This window comes from Pogoniulus pusillus, chromosome 7 (genome assembly GCF_015220805.1).
Source record: "Pogoniulus pusillus isolate bPogPus1 chromosome 7, bPogPus1.pri, whole genome shotgun sequence".
NCBI lineage: Eukaryota > Metazoa > Chordata > Aves > Piciformes > Lybiidae > Pogoniulus > Pogoniulus pusillus.
Window position 1 is genome coordinate 39565449 of NC_087270.1, and position 7595 is coordinate 39573043.

General features: G+C 43.7%; 1 long non-coding RNA gene across 3 annotated transcripts; it reads right to left on the bottom strand.

Annotated features, from left to right (window-relative positions):
• Nucleotides 1–237: 237 nt before the first annotated feature.
• LOC135177034 (uncharacterized) lies at nucleotides 238–6967 on the bottom strand. Of its 3 annotated transcripts, XR_010302887.1 has the most exons (6): nucleotides 6905–6967; nucleotides 6243–6309; nucleotides 4181–4238; nucleotides 3854–3988; nucleotides 2887–2935; nucleotides 238–2732 (listed from the first exon to the last, which is right to left on the bottom strand). It is a non-coding gene; the product is annotated as an uncharacterized LOC135177034 (long non-coding RNA). The 3 variants fall into 3 exon arrangements; XR_010302885.1 differs by lacking the exon at nucleotides 2887–2935; XR_010302886.1 differs by lacking the exons at nucleotides 2887–2935; nucleotides 4181–4238.
• Between the last annotated feature and the right edge of the window lie 628 nt (nucleotides 6968–7595).

The following is a 7595-nucleotide window of genomic DNA, read 5'->3' on the forward strand; positions in this document are numbered from 1 at the left end:
ATTTCAGCTACGTATCGTGCCGCAGAGCACGTATATTCCTTCCCATCGCATGAGGGCTAATCCATGCTGCTCTTTCCACACACACACACACACACCCCCGCCCCCCCCCCCCCCCTCCCCACCCTGAGTCGAGGCCTAGAAGTGGCTGAGAAAAATCCTTGTGGAAGCAGAAGCCCATGGTTCATACCCCAAGTGCTGATCTTGTGTGTTCAGAGACAGGCAGAAGCATCCATCTCTGAATAAGTGCAAGAGCCCTGTGAGCATTGGGAGCCCTCCCCTCGGTGTGCTCAGAACCTCCGTGCTGAGTGGGCTGAGAGATGTGGCCCTTTCTTCTTAGTGCTGTTTAACACCAGGACCATTTTGTTTCCATTACGTTAATGACATATCATTGGATGCACCAAACCAGAGGAGTTTTCAAGGAGATACTGGAAATTTGATGGCTTTGGGAGGGTCACCAGCCCAAGCACAAAATTCTCCTTACCAGCCTTTCATAATGCCAGTTCCCCCCCCAAAAAAGAAACCCTGACGAGAAAGGACTTGCTTAAAAACAAAAAGCAACCCCCAACCCTATTTACTCTGAACAAGCAACTTCTCATATACCTCCCTTAAACTGTTTGCAATTCAAATAAGCAGCCATATAGCACAGATTTTAAAGGTCTCGCTGACAGAAGCCAACAGCCAGAGCATCCCTCTGAGACCACCGCGCTTCAAACCGCAGCTGGAGCCACGAGCCACATGAGCATCAGCCTCGGCAGCTGCCCGGTGGGGACTGTGCTGGCGGCTGGGGTCACGGCGTCACGTTATTTATCTCCTCCTTGGTTTGGTGCCTCAGAGATTGATAGAGAGCTGAGCTGTTTGACTTAGAAATGAATAGATGTGCGTTTCATGGGAGGTAATTTGGTTGGAGGTAGAAAGTGGGAATTTCAGTATCTCTCCAAAATGAAGGTTGTATATGATTGCACACATAACAGTGGTTTATCTGTCTCTAACATCTTCCTTTGGAGCATCCCACAGCGCTATGGGAATCTGCACGAGCACTGATGCCAATCGTAAGGTAGTAAACCACAGAATCGTTTTGGTTGCACAAAGCCTTTAAGATCATCCTAGTTCAATTCCCCCTTACACAAGTAGGGAAACTGGGGATCTGGGATCCCAGAGACATTTAGTCACCCATCCCTAGCAGCTTCAAATGGAAGAGAGATGTCTACAGAGGACATGGAGCCGCTGAAAACTGTGGGAGTGGCTGGAGATACAAACCCAGACCAGGGCTTGCATCACTCACAGCCCTCGGTCCTGGGCAAAACATATCTGCAAAACGGATATGGGGATTTTCAGCCTGAATCTGAGGCCACTCATGCTGGGGCTGAGTGCTGCATCATAAACCTGCACTGGGTTAACACTCAAAGGGATGCCTCAGGGTCTTTTCTAGCTCACGCTCTTGCCCGCTCCCCATCCCGGTTACCAAGGGTATTTAAAGCCCACTCCAGGCTGCTCGAAAACACATTACGCTCCCTTACAAGCATAAATCCTTGGACTTAACGGGTGATCCATTCCCTCCCTCTGCTCTGTTAGCACATTAAGAAATTAAATGCTAAAACTCCTAAAGATCCGATTGACCAGCATCGCGCCGCTCCATATGGCGCGGCATATGTGTCCGGCCCTCCCGCACGCCCCGCTCGGGATCGCCTGCGTATGCGCTCGGCCAGGATGGGATGGGAAAATGGTTTCGAGGCAAATTTGGGTGGATTTAGACTTTGCCTGTTTTGGTTTTCTTTTTTTATTTATTTTATTTCCCCTCCCAAACCCCCCCATGACATTTCACTTCTCTGCTCCACCTCCAGTGCCAGAGGAAAAACGGTAGAGGTGATCTATGCCCCTAACTAAGGATGCAGAGCTTTGCCTTGCTGGAGGAGGTCAGGTGAGGTTATTTAACGCTTTGCAGGATGGATGGCTCCTAAAAGATGATGGGCTTAAGGAAATAACCTCAAAGGTACAGCCTCATGTTCAGCTTAATGATATGGGGAGCCAACAGCAGGGGTGACTTCAGGGGAATAGATCCCACTGGGCAGGTGCTGAGCACCTAATCAAAGGGGAAAAGGTCCCTTTTCCACCTTACCCATTCCACGATAAATCACATTGCAACAAACAATAGGCTCTGGGCCTCGGTGGGAGCTTTCCCGGAGTGATGATGGCTTTCCAAAAGCCTTTATGAGCTTTCTCACCACTTTAATGAAAGCTAAACCTCCTTTTGCTTTGTCTGGGGCTCACCTGAGTTTCTGGGTGGTGGGAGGTGCAAGGGGGTGACAATCGCGGGGCTAGAGCTGGCAGCACCTGGCTGGGTTTAGCCCCATGCCCAGCACTGCAGAGATGGACAGAGTCTGTACTGAAAAACTTTAACTCTAAACATGACCTAAACCAGCTTAATGGGGATATACACGAAGGAAGGGATTAACCCCCCTTGCACCCTAGCCAGGAGTAACAAATCCCATTAACTCACCATCCCTAGGAGGGGAAACTTTGCATCCACTGGTCCCTGAATTAAGGCCCTGCCACATTCATTTAGTTATTTCTCTCAGTTAAAATTCCCAGCCCGTGGCAATGTCTCTCTGTTCTGAGAATTAAGGATGGCTTCTGTGGGAGGCATCAGCATCACTGTGCGCCAGCCAGGCCGTGTCACTCTGGTAGGATGCCTGCGTCGGCTGCTCACCTCCTAAACAGTTAATTCCTGGAGACTGCAAGAAGGTTAAATAGTATTGGGATCAGATGCAGTCACCTATAGCTCCCCTTTCTGCAAGATTTCTTGGTGCAGCAAAAGGAGGATGAAGAATCTCTCCCTGCCTGTAAAACCCAGGTTGTAATTTGCTTTAAAGCAGGCGAATTACTCACCGAGGAGATAGGTAGGGATGGCACAAAATATAGTGGGGAGGAAGAGAAACTGTTAGAGACAACAGCAGAAGAAAAACTCTGTTATCTATGGTAACAGTCTGGAGACTGATTTATACAGCGTATAAATAGAGCAGGAGAAGCTTTCTTGATGTGAACTGATAGCAAATCGAGAGTTTATTTTACCCTCCCTTGCAGGTTCAGCTTAATACGAACATTTTCCCTCTTTGCAGAGGCTCCTGCTCCGCAGCATTTATGCCATCACACCTATTTCCATAGGAAATGGGCCCAAACTTTCTCCCCTCAATGCCTGGGATTTGAGCCTGGCGAGTCCCCCTCCTTCCCAAGTACTCATTTCATCTTCATTAATCCTCTCACCTCCCCTCAGAGCCACCCTCTCCAAGTCCCCAAATATTATTGCTTTGTTTGCTGCTGGGTTTTGTGGCGGATGGAAGCTGATGAACTAGATCCCTTATGCAAAGGACTTAGTTCCCTTCCATGGTTTTAATATTATTTAATCTACTGCCTGTAAAGGGGAAAAAAAAAACCCAACCCAAACCAGACCACATCTCTTCTACTCTGATTTCTATCAGAATTTCCATTGGGGGGGGGGGGGGAAGTCATTTTAAAGGCCTTCAAGTGGAAGGTTTAAAATAAAGCATCATACTGAAGCAAATTTTGTTAGAGTAAGCGGTACAGGGACAAAAAAAAAGGAAGCTGCCATGCTGGGCTGGAGCCTTGTTAAGCATTTTGAGTCACATATATTCTGGAGAAGAGTAATGTACCATATGCTTCAGAGAACAAAATACAGGAGGAGCAGTGAAATTTCGACATTTGTCTCAGCTATACCTGGGCTGTTTGTGTTTTGGGGGCCTAAAACCCTGCTGTACCATATCATTTGTCCCTGTCACATTTTGCCCCTCCATCATTTTATGAGTATCTTGAGATTAAACCCCCAAACTTGCCTCACCTTGCTGGAATTTGCTGTTTATTTTCCAAGCTGCTCTGCTTTACAGCAGTAACGGCCTTGAAATCCCGCACGGTGCCATCTCCCCGTCTATACATTCTCTTGGCTCCTATTGTTCTATAGGTCAGCGTGAGAGCCCTGAATCAGGTAAAAGCACTTTCTTAGTCCCTCTTGTGCTGTATGCCACAATATAAACGCCTGCCTAGTGCGCGTTTCCCATACGCAGATTCAACTGGCATGGAAGAGCAGATGGTTCAGGTAACGGATTTAAAAGCTGTCCCAGGCAGCCCCTAGTCCTGACCTACATTGCAGGATGAATGCCAGACATACCTTTGCTTCCCCTAGATATCTTTGTGGTGTTTCTTCCCTGTGTTTTCTTTCCCAGCTGCTGTAAAATGGAGAGAAGAAAAAAAAAAGAAAAAAAGCAGCAGAGAAAAAAAAGAGAAAAGAAAAAAAGCAGCAGAGAAAAAAAAAGAGAAAAGAAAAAAAGCAGCAGAAAAAAAAAGAGAAAAGAAAAAAAGCAGCAGAAAAAAAAAGAGAAAAGAAAAAAAGCAGCAGAAAAAAAAAAGAGAAAAGAAAAAAAGCAGCAGAAAAAAAAAAGAGAAAAGAAAAAAAGCAGCAGAAAAAAAAAAGAGAAAAGAAAAAAAGCAGCAGAAAAAAAAAAGAGAAAAGAAAAAAAGCAGCAGAAAAAAAAAAGAGAAAAGAAAAAAAGCAGCAGAAAAAAAAAGAGAAAAGAAAAAAAGCAGCAGAAAAAAAAAGAGAAAAGAAAAAAAGCAGCAGAAAAAAAAAGAGAAAAGAAAAAAAGCAGCAGAAAAAAAAGAGAAAAGAAAAAAAGCAGCAGAAAAAAAAAGAGAAAAGAAAAAAAGCAGCAGAAAAAAAAAGAGAAAAGAAAAAAAGCAGCAGAAAAAAAAAGAGAAAAGAAAAAAGCAGCAGAAAAAAAAAGAGAAAAGAAAAAAAGCAGCAGAAAAAAAAAGAGAAAAGAAAAAAAGCAACAGAAAAAAAAAGAGAAAAGAAAAAAAGCAACAGAAAAAAAAGAGAAAAGAAAAAAAGCAACAGAAAAAAAAGAGAAAAGAAAAAAAGCAACAGAAAAAAAAGAGAAAAGAAAAAAAGCAACAGAAAAAAAAGAGAAAAGAAAAAAGCAACAGAAAAAAAAGAGAAAAGAAAAAAGCAACAGAAAAAAAAGAGAAAAGAAAAAAGCAACAGAAAAAAAAGAGAAAAGAAAAAAGCAACAGAAAAAAAAGAGAAAAGAAAAAAGCAACAGAAAAAAAAGAGAAAAGAAAAAAGCAACAGAAAAAAAGAAAAGAAAAAAAGAAAAGGAAAAAGAAACAGAAAAATGAAATAAAGAAAAGAAAAAAGAAAAGAAAGAAAAAGAAAAAAGAAATAAAAAGGAAAAAAGAAAAATAAAAAAGAAAAAATAAATGAAACAAAAAAAGGAAAGAAAAAAGAAACAGAAAAAAGAAAAAGGAAATAGAAAAGAAAAAAGTAAAAAAAAAAGACAAGAAATAAAAAGAAGAGAAAAAGAAGAGAAAAAAGAAGAGAAGAAAAGAAAGAAAATAAAAATAAAAGAAAGAAAAAAAGTAAAAAGAAAATAAAGAAACAAAAAGAAAAGGAAATGAAAGAAAAAAAAATTAAAGGAAAGAAGGGGAAAAAAAAAAACCCAAGCCCCAACCCAGCAGCAATACCTTCATGCCTGATATTTACACAAGTAAATATTTTTTATGTATATGCAGACAGTACAGAAATGATCTTTAATGAATTATCTGCGAGTGAAAACAGTTCTGTAAATCAGCAGGGCTGCAGGCAATTCTTACCATATGTCGGCTCGCATTTGTATCACAGGGGTGGGTTTGGCGAGGACGGAATATCTGCCTTGCTCTCATTGCTGATGTGCAAGGAATTAGGAGCTACATAACTCAATGTGTTTAAGCAAGAATATTGTCTGGTTTTATTGGACTATTATTAATGCAAAGGCGAATGCATCCTATGCCGCGCGGCGAGGCAGGCAGCGAGAGCTGCATGGTAGCAGGCAGAAGCTTAAATGATATTAAGAATACCTTTCTGGTCCGTCCCCCCCCCCCCCCCCCAAAGCTTCCTTCAAACCTTTCTCCTGGAGGTTTCTCAGGCTCAATCAGCAACTTGCACAGCAAAAAATGTCTGCAAAATATAAGCTGCGCTCTGCACACATCCCTCCCTTCCCCCATCATAAAATAGCATCTCAATTCCTAATGGTAATAAGGATGAATTACTTAATGTATGGAGGGGGTGCTGGGGCTAAAAACGCACTCCATAATACCGCTGAGCTTTATTATTGCTGTGTTTACCCGCGGAAGCGTAAAGCTCATCACGCGCCGCAGAAACCGGAGCCCCAGATGAGAAACTGCCACCATAATACCTTGCAAAACGCAGGTTAAAACTTCTGCCTGGTCCAGGTTAGGAATAAATGGCTCTCCTAAATCCAGCTAGAAAAGCAAGATGAAGAGTGACTGGGGAAAGGTGGGGGGGGGGGGAAGGGAAAGACAAATCAAAATTGGTATGGAGATCCTTTTATTCCCCAACTCTGGGGATTTTATTCCTGAGTTGGTAATGCTGAGGATGTGCTTCATCTATCTTTTAAATACATTGCAGCAGTAAACCAACCAACCATCCAAAAATCTAAAGGCAGGCTCTCCAGCAGGCTAAATAAGAGGGCAAAAAGTAGGGGGGAACTTCGCCCAGGTTGCAGTGATGCTAGGAGGGAGGAGAAGGCCTCTGGGAACAGTGGTCCTCGCTCTGCTGCGCCAGACCCCGAACAAAGAGAGGTTGCCCCTATTTGTATACGGGTCCTGTATATTGAGCGGATTGCTGCTGGCTCCAGTGGGAATAGGATGCTTTCTGCTTGTTTGCCCACGGGAATATTTCTGGCCACACTGGCTCCAGCAGGGGGAAGGGAGAGGGGTTAGGAATAGATTTTTTTTTTTTTTTTGGTGTGTGTGCAAGAGAATAAAAACAAACAATGATTTAAAAAAAGAAGAAAAAAAGCATCCCAGCTCCTTCTCTTCTGCCCCCTGCTCTCACCCCCTCTCCTTCCTCGTGAGGACGCAGCCGTGAGGCAGACGACTCCGTCACGACGTAACACCTAGATGAAAAATGCCATAACCATTTGTCACCAAATATCCTGTGCACCAAGATACCAAGCAAACAGTGTGAGCCTGACAGGGCTGATGCAAAACAGCACTTCAGCTAATTTTTCCTTTCTCCTCGACTCCGTTGTGCACTATGCAAATCTGATTGCAAAAGTGGGCCGTGAGCATCACTTTAAAGCCGGTTAACTTTCGGAGGTGGTGCTCAGAGCAATCAACAGAACCTTAGCATGCAGGAACTTAAATAACAGAGCTGCTTCCCCGCTCGGCACCGAGCTTTGGTTCCTGCTTGGCGCAGAGGTTTGGTTCCAGCCGCGTGATGGATTGCGCCCTGCCTGCGCGCAGATTAAAAAGACATCGCTTCAGATCACTTGTGGCAGCAGCAAAGAGGAGCTGGTTTTAAACCAGAATAACAATAATAGCAATTACCTAACAATCTGCCCTGAATCATCTCGCCCTGCAAGCAGTTATTGATTATTAACAGGATAATATTTGCATGAGCCTGCCGTGGACCACATCCCGCATCCCACTGCACCAGCGCACAGTGAAAACTGACCTGCTGCTGGCGGATTCATAGTCCAGTGGTAGGTGCCTGCAGGCTCTGAAATGTATCAAGCTCTTGGTGC